The 13,118-nt window shown below is 38.2% G+C and overlaps 1 protein-coding gene across 8 annotated transcripts in view; it reads left to right on the forward strand.

Moving 5' to 3' along the window:
• Positions 1-13,118, forward strand: part of DNM1L (dynamin 1 like) — a 62,970-nt gene that overhangs the window by 3,006 nt on the left and 46,846 nt on the right. The window lies entirely within an intron of this gene.

Genomic DNA, 13,118 nt, shown 5'->3' on the forward strand with positions numbered 1-13,118 from the left:
ACCTGAGACTCTGGCTCAGTGCTGCTAGTATTGTGCTTTTTTTTAAAAAATTTGTTTATTTATTTTATTTTTGGCTGCACTGGGTCTTTGTTGCTGTGCGCGGGCTTTTCTCTATTTGAGGTAAGTGGGGGCTACTCTTCGTTGTGGTGCTTGGGCTTCTCATTGCGGTGGCTTCTGTTGTTGCAGAGCACAGGCTCTAGGCGTGCGGGCTCAGTAGTTGTGGCTTGCGGGCTCTAGAGCTCAGCCTCAGTAGTTGTGGCACACGGGCTTAGTTGCTCCATGGCATGTGGGATCTTCCCAGACTAGGGCTCGAACCTGTGTCCCCTGCATTGGCAGGCGGATTCTTAACCACTGCGCCACCAGGGAAGCCCTGTGCTTTTCACTTTGCCTTTTATTTTGGTAATTTCAGCACTCTACTTTCAGTAATTCAGACAAATACGGAAGGAAAAGAAATCTTGGATTTTAAATGACCAATCTGCAAACCAACTGTTCAAATTTAACATTTAAAAAATTAAAATATAATTCATATAACATAAACCCTAACATTATAAAGTGTTCAATTCAGTGGTTTTTAGTATATTCACAAGGTTATGCAACCATTGCCACTATCTAATTCCAGAGCGTTTTCATTACCCCAGAAAGAAACTCTGTATCCATTAGAAGTCACTCTCCATTTTATGCCCCCCTGCCACCGCTCCTCTCGCCTGGCAACCACTGATTTCTGTCTCTATGGATTTGCCTATTCTGGACATTTCATATAAATGGAATCATACAATATGTGGCCTTTTGTGTCTGGCTACTTTTGCTCTGTTTTTTAGGATCATCCATGTTGTGGCATGTATTAATACTTTATTACTTTTTATGGATGAATAATATTCCCTTGTATAGATATGCCACAGTTTGTTTATCCATTCATTAGTTGATGGACATTTGGGTTATTTCCACTTTTTAGCTATATTGAATGATGCTGTCATGAACATTCGTTAACAAGTTTTTGTGTGAACATATGTTTTCAATTCTCTTGGATATGTATAGTTGACACTTGAGCAACATAGGTTTGAACTGCGCAGGTCCACTTACATGCAGATTTTTTTTTTACATGCAGATACTACAGTACTACCAACTTATGAAGATTGTTTTCAATGAATACTGCACTACTACATGATCTGTGGTTGGTTGGATCTGTGGATGTGGAACTGTGGCTCCAGAGGGCCAACTGTATAATTATATGCAGATTTTTGACCACCCTGGAGTCAGTGCCTCTAACCACCTGTGCTGTTCAGGGGTCATCTGTACCTAGGAGTAGAATTGCTGGTTCATTTGGTAACTCTTATTTAACTTTTTAAAGAACTGCACACTTTTCCACAGTGGCTGCACCATTTTACAAACCTTTATCTGGTATATGAGGGTTTCAGTTTCTATACACCCTCACCAACTCTTGTTATTGTCTTTTTTAGAAAGTGCTAAATCATTCTGGAATTCTTTATTTTAAAAAAAGCCCCCCCCATCGCCTCCTCCTGCATTCTGCAGCACTGTTATCTACATTTTATTAGCTCCTTCTGAAATCTTGCTCTCTCCTGCCTGATATGCCTACATTTGTCTTGTGTTTGTAGAGGTGGTGGCTTCATTAAGTTTAGCAATTTGGTGCCAAATATTGATCTTAGTTTCATTCCTTCAGTGTTTTCTTGTGAGTACTCTTAAATAACTTACGTTTTTCCCTTTCCTTTTCTTTTTTACTAGTTTTCTCTGTGTAGATCATGTGCTTCTTACTTAAAAAAAAATTTTTTTAAAGCATTGAAGTGAAACTGATATAACATAAAAATTAGTCATTTTAAAGGGTACAATTCCGTGGCATTTAGTACATTCATAATGTTGTGCAACCACCACCTCTTTCTAGGTCCAAAACATTTTCATCACCCCAAAAGAAAACTCTGTATCCATTAAGCAGTCATTTTGTAATTCTTTCCTCCCCAGTCCCTGGCAACCACCAATCTTCTTTCCTTCTTTATAGATTTACCTATTCTGAATATTTTACAGAAACAGAATCATACAGTATGTGGCCATTTATGTTTGACTTCTTTCACTTAGTATAACATGGTTCATTCATATTGTAGCATGTATCAGTACTTCCTTTTAATTGCTGATTAATATTCTATTGTATATACATACCATGTTTTATCATTCATCTATTGATGGATATTTGGATTGTTTCTATATTTTGGTTGTTTTGAGTAGTGCTGCTGTGAATATTTGTGTACAAGTATTTGAATACCTCTTTTCAGTTCTTTCGGGTATATACCTACAAGTAAAATGCTGGGTCATATGGTAATTCTATGTTTAACTTTTTGAGGAACCACCAAACTTTTTCACAGTGGCTGTACCATTTTACATTCCCCCAGCAACATACTAGGGCTCCAGTTCTTTATATCCTTGTCAAAACTTGTCATTGTGTCTTTTATTATAGCTATCCTGATGAGAGTGTGAAGTGGTATCTCATTATGATTTTGATTTGTATTTCCCTAATGACTAATGATGTGAATACCTTTTTAGGTGCTTGTTGGGGTTATTTGTCTTCTAATTGTTGAGTTGTAAGAGTTTTTTATATATTTTGGATACCAGACCATTATCAGTATATGATTTGCACATATTTTCTCCCATTCTGTAGGTTGTCTTTTTACTTTCATGATCATGTCCTTTGATGCACAAAAGTTTTAAATTTTGATAAAGTCCAATTTATCTATTTTTTTCTTTTGTTGCTTGTGATTTTAGTATCATATCTAACACATTATCAAATCCAAGGTCATGAAAATTTATTATTATTTTGTGTTTTCTTCTAGTTTCAGCTCTTACATTTAGGGTTTTGATCCATTTTGAGTAAATTTTTGTCTTTGGTGTGAAGTAGGGGTTCACCTTCATTCTTTTCCAACTGCCTGTGCAGTTGATCCAGGACTATTTGTTGGAGACTATTCTTTCCCCCATTGAATGGTCTTGGCTCTATTGTTGAAAATCAGTTGACTATAGATGTATAGGTTTATTTCTGGACTCTCAGTTATTTTCCATTGGTCTATAGGTCTGTTATTATGCCAGTACCACACATAGTTTTGATTATTGTAGCTTTGTAGTATATTTTGAAACCAGAAAGTATGAGTCTCCCAACTTTGTTCTTTTTTTTCAAGATTGTTTTTGCAGTTAGGAGTTCCCTGCCATTCATTCCTTAGCAGTTTTAGAATTGGTATTTCCATTTCTGCAAATGAGGTTGTTGGGATTTTGGTAGGGATTGTATTGAATCTGTACATTGCTTTGGGGAGTATTGCCATCTAAATATTAAATCAGATCTAGAATTCTAGGTTGATAGGTTTTTTTCTTTCCGATCTTTAAGTCATGCTATTGCCTCTGGCTTCCAAGATTTCTGGTGAGAAATCTATTGTGTTATTATTGGTCTTATTGAGGATCTCTTGTATTTGAATTGATTCTCTGCTTCTCCCTTGCTGCTTTCAGTGTTTGTGTTTGTCTTTTAACAGTTTGATTATTATTTGTCTCCATGTGGATCTCTTTGTGTTTATCCTGCATGGTGGAGTTGAGTTCTTTAATATGTAGATTCATGTCACTTTCCCCATGTTTTCCTGCTTTTATGGAAAAAGTGGGAATTTTTATGGATATTACTTTTGCTTTTCAGTTATCCAGATCTCACTCTTTTAATTTATGTTCCAGATAGAACTGGGCCTGTATTTTATAACCAAGAAAAAAATTCCTCCCTAAGGACTGTTAGGTCTCTAGCATTTTAGCAAGTTTCGATCCTGGATAATTGAAGTGGTTTAAATTTTAGATTTATATTTTGCCAATAGGTGGAGTGTTTGAGCTCTGCAGTAAAAACTTGTTAGTTTATTTATTTAAAATACCATTAAGTTAATATTTCTAAGGATACTCAGAAATATTTTATTTAAAATAAATAAGACAGGGACTTCCTGGTGGCACAGTGGTTAAGAATCCGCCTGCCAATACACACAAATTTTTAGCCCCTTAATATACAGGGGACATGGGTACGATCTCTGGTCTGGGAAGATCCCACATGCCACGGAGCAGCTAAGCCTGAGCACCACAACTACTGAGCCTGCGCTCTAGAGCCCGCGTGCCACAACTACTGAGCCCATGTGCCTAGAGCCTGTGCTCCACAATAAGAGAAGCCACCACAGTGAGAAGCCCACGCACCACACGAAGAGTAGCCCCTGCTCGCCGCAACTAGAGAAAACCCATGTGCAGCAGCAAAGACCCAAAGCAGCCAAAAATAAATAAATTAAATAAATTTAAAAAAAGACAAATATTAAAGAAACCGTAAATCTAAAACTACTTCAAAATAAAAAGTTAAAAAATTAGGAAATGTACATATTTATCTGTTATATTAATATCAAATAAATAATTGAGAGGTCTGCTTTATACAATGAAAAGTAAAAATTTAGAAGTGAAAAACTGAATCAGCCTTGGTTAATGTGGCATCCATGAATATTTACAATGATCCCATTTTCAATTGCATCAAAAGAATACAACTCCCTGCTCCCAGTTGATGTTAGGTATCACAAAGAACTAAAAATATGACAAAACATTAAGGCTCCATCTCAAAATATAAATTCAAAACACTATAAATCTCAGTACAGTGCAATTTGGAAGAAACTAAAAGATGACACTGAAAGCATACACACAAACTTTTAGCCCCTAAATATACAGGATATTGAATTGATTTGGGGAGTATGTAGAGATGAAAAAAGCAGAAGACGTTGCAGTGCCAAGAGAGCCCTATTTTCAGAGCATGCTGGCTGTGACTTTTGCCACTTTGGAACTGCTGTAGCCACTCACCTTCCTGGAAAGAGTGCAGACATGGAGTGTTTAAATCACCAGGGAGAAACAAGCACTGATCTAAACAATTGTTGAAGAAACCTATGGCCATTTAGAATACTGAGGTGAAAATTGGGAGTGCACAGACATGTTTTGTTTGGTCTATGTGTGTTGACACATAAAATTTTTAAAAACTTGTGATATAATTGACATTATGTTAGTTTCAGTTGTATAACGTAACGATTGACAAGTCTAAACATTGGGAAACAATCACCACAATAAGTCTAGAATGCCAATAAGTCTAGAGTACCAATAAGTCTAGTAGTCCATCACCACACATAGTTACAATTCTTTTATTTTAATATTTTTTTGGTTGCAGTGCGTGGGCTTCTCTCTAGTTGTGGCGTGCGGGTTTTCTCTCTCTAGTTGTGGTGCACAGGCTTTAGGGCACAAGGGCTGTATAGTTGTGGTGCGTGGGTTCCATAGTGTGTGAGCTCTGTAGTTTGTGGCACACAGGCTCTCTAGCTGAGATGTGTGAGCTCGGTAGTTGTGGCGTGTGGGCTTAGTTGACCTGTGGAATGTGGGATCTTAGTTCCCTGACCAGGGATCAAACCCGCATCCCCTGCGTTGGAAGGTGGATTCTTTACCCCTGGACCACCAGGGAAGTCCCAAAGTTCTTTTTCTTATGATGAGAACTATTAAGATTTACTCTCTTAGTAACTTTAAAATATACACCACAGTATTATTATCTCCAGTCACTATGCTATACATTACATCCCCAGGACTTACTTTATAATTGGAAGATTGTACCTTTTGGCCACTTTTACCCATTTCACCCACCCCCCACCTCTGGCAACCACCAGTCTGTTCTCTGTATTTATAAGTTTGTTTTTTTTGCTGTTTGTTTTGTTTTTGTTTTAGATTCCACATATAAATGAGATCATGTGGTATTTGCTTTTCTCTGACTTATTTTACTTAGCAAGGTCCATTTATGTTGTTGTAAATAGCAGGATTTCCTTCTTTTTTTATGGCTGAATGATATTCCTGTGTGTGTGTGTGTGTGTGTGATGTACACACCACATTTACTTTATTCATCCACTGGTGAACTTTTAGTTTATTTCCATTTCTTGGCTTTTTGAAATAATGCTGGAACGAACATAGGGATGCATATATCTTTTCAATTTAGTGTTTTTGTATCCTTCAAATAAATACCCAGAGGTGGAATTGCTGGATTATATGGTAGCTCTATTTTTAATTTTTAGAGGAACCTCCATACTGTTTTTTATAGTGGCTGCACCAATATACATTCCCACCAAAAGTGTATGAGGGTTTCCTTTCCTCCACATCCTCAGCAACACTTATTTCTTGTCTTTTTAGTAATAGCCATTATAACAGGTGTGAGGTGATATCTCATTGTGGCCTTGATTTGCATTTCCCGAGTGATTAGTGATGTTGAGCATCTTTTCATGCACCTGTTGGCCATTTGTATGTCTTCTTTGGAAAAATGGCTACTTGGGTCCTAAGTTCATTTTTATTTTAATTTTTATTTATTTATTTATTTTGGCTGTGTAGCTTGTGGGATCTTAAGTTCCCCGACCAGGGTTCAAACCTGGGCCCTTGGCAGTGAAAGCCGGGAGTTCTAACCACTGGACTACCAGGGAATTCCCTTAATTTCATTTTTAAATCCGGTTATTTGTATGTGTGTTGTTTTTTGTTTTTTGCTCTTTAGTTGTGTGAGTTCTTTGTATATTTTGTACGTTAGCCCCATATTGGATAAGTGGTTTGAAAATATTTTTTCCCACTCCATGGGTTGCTTTTTCACTTTGTTGATGGTTTTCTTTGCAGTGCAGAAGCTTTTTAGTTTGATGTACTCCCCCTTGTTTATTTTTACTTTAGTTGGCTTTGATTTGGTGTCAAATTCAAAAAATCATCACCCAAACCAATGTCAAGGAGCTTACAACGTATGTTTTTTTCTTCTAGGAGTTTTATATTTTCGGGGCTTATATTCAAGTTTTTAACGCATTTTCAGCTGACTTTTTTTTTTTTTTTTTTTTGATATAGTGTAAGATAGTGGTCTAGGTCATGCTTTTGCATGTGGGCTGTCCAGTTTCCCAACACCATTTATTGAAGAGACTGTCCTTTCCCCATTTTATATTCTTGACCCCTTTGTTGTAAATTAATTGTCCGTATATGTGTAGGTTTATTTCTGAGCTCTCTGTTCCATTGGTTTATGTGTCTGTTTTTATGCCATTGCCATACTATTAGCTTTTTTTTTCTTGGCCGCGCCACGTGGCTTGGGGGATCTCAGTTCCCTGACCAGGGATTGAACCTGGGCCATGGCAGTGAAAGCCCAGAATCCGAACCACTAGGCCACCAGGGAACTCCCAGATTATTATAGCTTTTTAACAGTTTGAAATCAGGAAGCATGATGCCTCTAGCTTTGTTCTTCGTTCTCACGATTGCTTTGGCTATTTATTTATATATTTATGTGGTTCCATACAAATTTTAGGATTATTTGCTCTGTTTCTTTGAAAAATGCCATTGGAATTTTGATAGGAATTGTACTGAATTTGTAGATTGCTTTGGTTAATATGGACATTTTAACAATCTTTTTTTTTCTTTTGTGGTACGCGGGCCTCTCACTGTTGTGGCCTCTCCCATTGTGGAGCATAGGCTCCGGACACGCAGGCTCAGCGGCCATGGCTCACGGGCCCAGCTGCTCCACAACATGTGGGATCCTCCCGGACCGGGGCACGAACCCGTGTCCACTGCATCGGCAGGCGGACTCTCAACCACTGCGCCACCAGGGAAGCCCTAACAATCTTGATTCTTTCAATCCATGAGCACAGAATATCTTTCCATTTATTTGTGTCTTCAATTTCTTTCATTAGTATTCTATAGTTGTCAGTGTACAGGTCTTGGTTAACCTTCTTGGTTAAATTTATTCTTAGGTATTTTATTCTTTTGATGCAATCTAAATGGGATCATTTTCTTAATTTCTCTTTCTGATAGTTTGTTATTACAGTATAGAAACACAACCTACTTTTGCATATTGATTTTCTATCCTACAACTTTACTAAATTCGTTGATTAGTTCTAACATTTTGTGGAGTCTTTAGGGTTTTCTACATATAATATCATGTCATCGACAAAAGTAGCAGTTTTACTTTTCCTTTCTGACTTAGATGCCTTTTCTTTTTCTTACCTAATGCTCTGGCTAGAACTTCCAATATTATGTTGAATAGAAGGGGCAGGAGTGGGTGCCCTTGTTTTTTTCTAATCTTAGAGGAAAAGCTTTCAGCTTTTCACCATTGAGTAGTTGTGGGCTTGTCATATGTGGCCTTTATCATGTTGAGGTATGTTCCCTCTTTTACTCACTTTGTTGAGAGTTTTTTTTTAAATCATGAATGGATGTTGAATTTTGTCAAATGAATTTCCTGCATCTATTAAGATAATCATCTGATTTTTTTTTTTTTTTTTTTTGCGGTACGCGGGCCTCTCACTGTTGCGGCCTCTCCCGTTGCGGAGCACAGGCTCCGGATGTGCAGGCTCAGTGGCCATGACTCACGGGCCCAGCTGCTCTACAGCATGTGGGATCTTCCTGCACCGGGGCACAAACCTGTGTCCCCTGAATTGGCAGGTGGACTCTCAACCACTGCGCCACCAGGGAAGCCCAATCATCTGATTTTTATCCTTCATTTTGCTTGTTTGTTTTTTTTGGCTGTGTTGGGTCTTCACTGCTGCATGTGGGCTTTCTCTAGTTGAGGCGAGTGGGGGCTACTCTTCATTGAGGTACATGGGCTTCTCATTGCAGTGGCTTTTCTTGTTGACGAGCACAGTCTCTAGGCACACGGGCTTCAGTTGTTGTGGCATGTGGGCTCAGTAGTTGTGGCTCACGGGCTCTAGAGCAGAGGCTCAGTAGTTGTGGTGCACAGGCTTAGTTGCTCCATGGCATGTGGTATCTTCCCGGACAAGGGATCGAACCTGTGTCCCCTGCATTGGCAGGTGGATTCTTCACTGCGCCGCCAGGGAAGTCCCCTTCATTTTGTTAATGTGGTGTATGACATTCATTTGCAGATGTTGAGTTATCCTTGCATCCCTGGAATAAATCCCACTCGATCATGGTGTGTGATCCTTTTAATGTGTTGTTGAATTCAGTTTGCTATAATTTTGTTGAGAATTTTTGCATCTATGTTCGTGAGGGATATCGGCCTGTAATTTTCTTTTCTTGTAGTGTCCTTGTCTGGTTTTGGTATCAGGGTAATGCTGGCCTTGTAAAATGAGTTTGGAATTGTTCCCTCCTTTTCTTTTTTGGAAGAGTTTGGGAAGGAGTGGTGTTAATTCTTCTTTGAGTGTTTGGATTCACTGGTGAAGTTGTCTGCTCCTAGACTTTTGTTTGTTGGGTGGTTTTAATTACTGATTCAGTCTCCTTGCCAGTAATTGGTATGTTTAGATTTTCTTTTTCTTCATGAATCAGCCTTGGTAGGTTGTATGATAGGAATTTGTCTATTTTGTCCAACTTTTTGGTGTATAATTTTTCATGCTAGTTTCTCATGATCTTTTCTATTTTTGTGGTATCCATTGTGATCTCTCTTTCATTTCTCATTTTACTTATTTGAGTCCTCTGTTTTCCTTGGTGAGTCTAGCTAAATGTATGTCCATTTTATCATTTTAAAGAACCAGCTCTTGGGCTTCCCTGGTGGTGCAGTGGTTGAGAGTCCGCCTGCCGATGCAGGGGACACGAGTTTGTGCCCCGGTCTGGGAGGATCCCACGTGCCACAGAGGGACTGGGCCAGTGAGCCATGGCCGCTGAGCCTGCGCGTCTGGAGCAATGGGAGAGGCCACAACAGTGAGAGGCCCGCATACCGGGAAAAAAAAAAGAACCAGCTCTTAGTTTCAGTGATCTTTTCTAATTGTTTTTTTTTTTTTTTAAATCTCTATCTCATTATTATCTGATCTGATCTTTGATATATCCTTCCTTTACTACTAACTTTGGGCTTGCTTTGTTTGTTTTTTAATAGTTCCTGGAGGTGTAAAGTTAGTTTCTTTTTCTTTTCTTTTTTTTTTTTTGCGGTACGCAGGCCTCTCACTGCTGTGGCCTCTCCCGCTGCGGAGCACAGGCTTTGGACGCGCAGGCTCAGCGGCCATGACTCATGGGCCCAGCCGCTCTGCAGCACACGGGATCCTCCTGGACTGGGGCACGAACCTGTGTCCCCTGCATTGGCAGGCAGATTCCCAACCACTGTGCCACCAGGGAAGACCTAAAGTTAGTTTCTTTATTTGAGATCTTTCTTGTTTCTACATGTAGACATTTATTGCTGTGAACTTCCCTCTAAAAACTACTTTTGCTGCATTCCATAAGTTCTGGTATGTGGTTTTTCTATTTTTATTTGTCTCAAGATATTTTTTGATTTCTGTTTTGACTTCTTCTTTCATCCATTGGTTGTTCAGTAGCATATTGTTTAGTCCCGTGAATTTTCCAGTTTTCTTCTTATGATTGATTTCTAATTTCATACCACGATGGTTGGAAAAGGTGCTTTATACGATTTCAGTCTTCTTAAATTTATTAAGCCTTGTCCTGTGGCCTAACGTGTGATGTATCCTGAAGAATGTTCCATTTGTGCTTGAGAAGAATGAGTACTCTGTTGCTTTTGGGTGGAATGTTCTGTATATGTAAAGTCCATCTGGTCTAACATGTCATTTAAGGCCAATGTTGATTGATTTTCTATCTGTATGATCTATGAAGATCCCCTACTCTTATTGTATTGCTGTGTACTTCTCCTTACATGCCTATTAATATTTGCTTTATATATTTTGTGCTCCTATATTGCGTGCACAAATATTTGCAAATGTTATATCCTCTTGTTAGATTGACCCCTTTTTCATTACATAATTCCTTTTTTTCTCTTAATGGAGTCTTTGTTTTAAAGTCTATTTTGTCTGATGTAAGTATGGCCACCCCAGGTTTCTTTGGTTTCCATTTGAATGGGAATATCTTTTTCCATCCTTTCACTTTCAGTGTTTGTGTTTCCTTACATCTGAAGTGAGTCTCTTGTAGGCTGTGTAGAGATGGCTCTTGTATTTTTTTTTTTTAATCCTTTCAGGGTACTCTGTATCTTTTATTTAGAGAATTTAGCCCATTTACAGTTGCAGTAATTTTTGATAGGTATGTAAATGCTTATTGCCACTTTGTTAATTTTTTTCTGGCTGTTTTGTAATTCCTTTGTTTTTTTCTTCTCATTCTTTTTCTTTGTGATTTGATGATTTTCTGTAGTGATATTTTTAGATTCCTTTTCTTTATCTTTTACATTTCTACTATAGGTTTTTGGTTTGTGGTTACCATGAGGCTTACTTAAACCAGCCTTTATTTATAACAGTCTATTTTAAGTTGATAACATCAGTACAGTGCATTCTAAAGCTCTACATTTTACTCCCCTACCTTGCACATTTTGTTTTTGATGTTATAACTTACATCTTTCTAATCTTATGCATCTATTAATAAGTACTGCAGTTATAATTATTTTGACTACTTTTGTCTTTTACTCTTCATACTAGATTTATAAGTGATTAACCTACCATCTTTATGTTATATTATCCTGAATTTTACTAAATATTTATCTTATTTATGTATTTATTTATTTATTTACTTTTGGCTTTATTGGGTCTTTGTTTTTATGCGAGGGCTTTCTCTAGTTGTGGCAAGTGGGGGCCACTCTTCATCGCGGTGCGCGGGCCTCTCACTATCGCGGCCTCTCTTGTTGAGGAGCACAGGCTCCAGACGTGCAGGCTCAGTAATTGTGGCTCACGGGCCCAGTTTCTCCACGGCATGTGGGATCTTCCCAGACCAGGGCTCAAACCTGTGTCCCCTGCGTTGGCAGGCAGATTCTTAACCACTGCGCCACCAGAGAAGCCCTACATATTTATCTTTACTAGTGAAATTTATAGTTTAATGTTTCCCTGTTACTAATTAGCTCTCTTTCGTTTCAGCTTAAAGGAATCCCTTTAACATTTCCTGTAAGGCCAGTCTGGTGGTGATGAACTCCTTCAGCTTTTGCTTGTCTGGAAAACTCTTATGTCTCCTTCCATAGTGAAGGAAAACTTTTCTGGGTAGAGATTTCTTGGTTGGCAGTTTTTTTTCTTTCAGCACTTTGAATATGTCATGCCACTCATTCCCTTCTGGACTGCAATGTTTCTATCCAAAAATCTGCTGATTGCTGATGATTTTAGGGGGGATTTTCCTTATACATAACAAGTTGTTTTTCTGCTGTTGCTTTTAAAGTTCTCTCCTTGTCTTTAACTTTTGACATTTTAATTATAAATGGTGTGGGTCTCTTTGGGTTCATCTTTTTTGGAACTCTCTGAACTTCCTGGATCTGAATGTTATTTTCCCTGGGTTAGGGACATTTTTAGCTGTTATTTCTTCAAATAAGTTTTCTACCCCTTTCTCTTTTTCTTCTTCTGAAACTCCTATAATGTGAATGTTGGTCCACTTGATGTTGTCCTATAAGTCCCTTGAACTGTCTTTTTACTGCTGATTAGATGAGTTCCAGTGCCCTCTCTTCAAGTTCACTGATCCTTTGCTTCATGTAGTCTGCTGTTGAACCTCTGTTTGGTACTTTCTTGTATTTTCTTTCTGTTGAAAGTCTCTCTTTGTTCACTCATTTTTTTGAGCTTGTTTAGCATTTTTATGACTGTTAATTTGAACTTTATCAGATATATTATCTCCATTTCATTAAGGTTTTTTCCTGAAGTTTTACCTTGTTATTTTGTTTGGAATGGATTCCTCTGTTTCTTTATTTTCCTTGACTCTCTGTGTTGGTTTGTATGCATTAGAATAAACAGCCACCTCTCCAAGTCTTGTAGGTGTTGTGAGTTCCCTCATAATTGTGGGTCACTACATTTGGGGTGAGGTTTATGGTGAGATTGTGTCTCCAGCCTGTTTCAATATGGGTTTTTGTCATTTGCCTGATATGTAGGAGTTGCTCAGCTAATTTTTTAGTTTCTTTCAGAGGGAATTGTTCCATTTCTAGCTGTAAATTCTGTGTGTCCATGGTAGGAGGTGAGTTCAGGATCCTCCTATGTTGCCATCTTGAACTGGAACTGATACACACAATATGTTTAAAAAAAAAAAGAGTTGCCAGTGTTTAAAAATTGGTGGATTTAATGGAAAGGGCCAGGTTTCTGGTTTTTCCTTTAAAAAAACCAGAAAATCTGATAACACTACACCCACATTTACAATGGATTTGAAAAATGCCTGCTTTAGATGGGTCAGGCTGTATTTAGTTAGCC

Source organism: Grampus griseus (assembly GCF_964374135.1).
Source record: "Grampus griseus genome assembly, chromosome: 11".
NCBI classification, from domain to species: domain Eukaryota; kingdom Metazoa; phylum Chordata; class Mammalia; order Artiodactyla; family Delphinidae; genus Grampus; species Grampus griseus.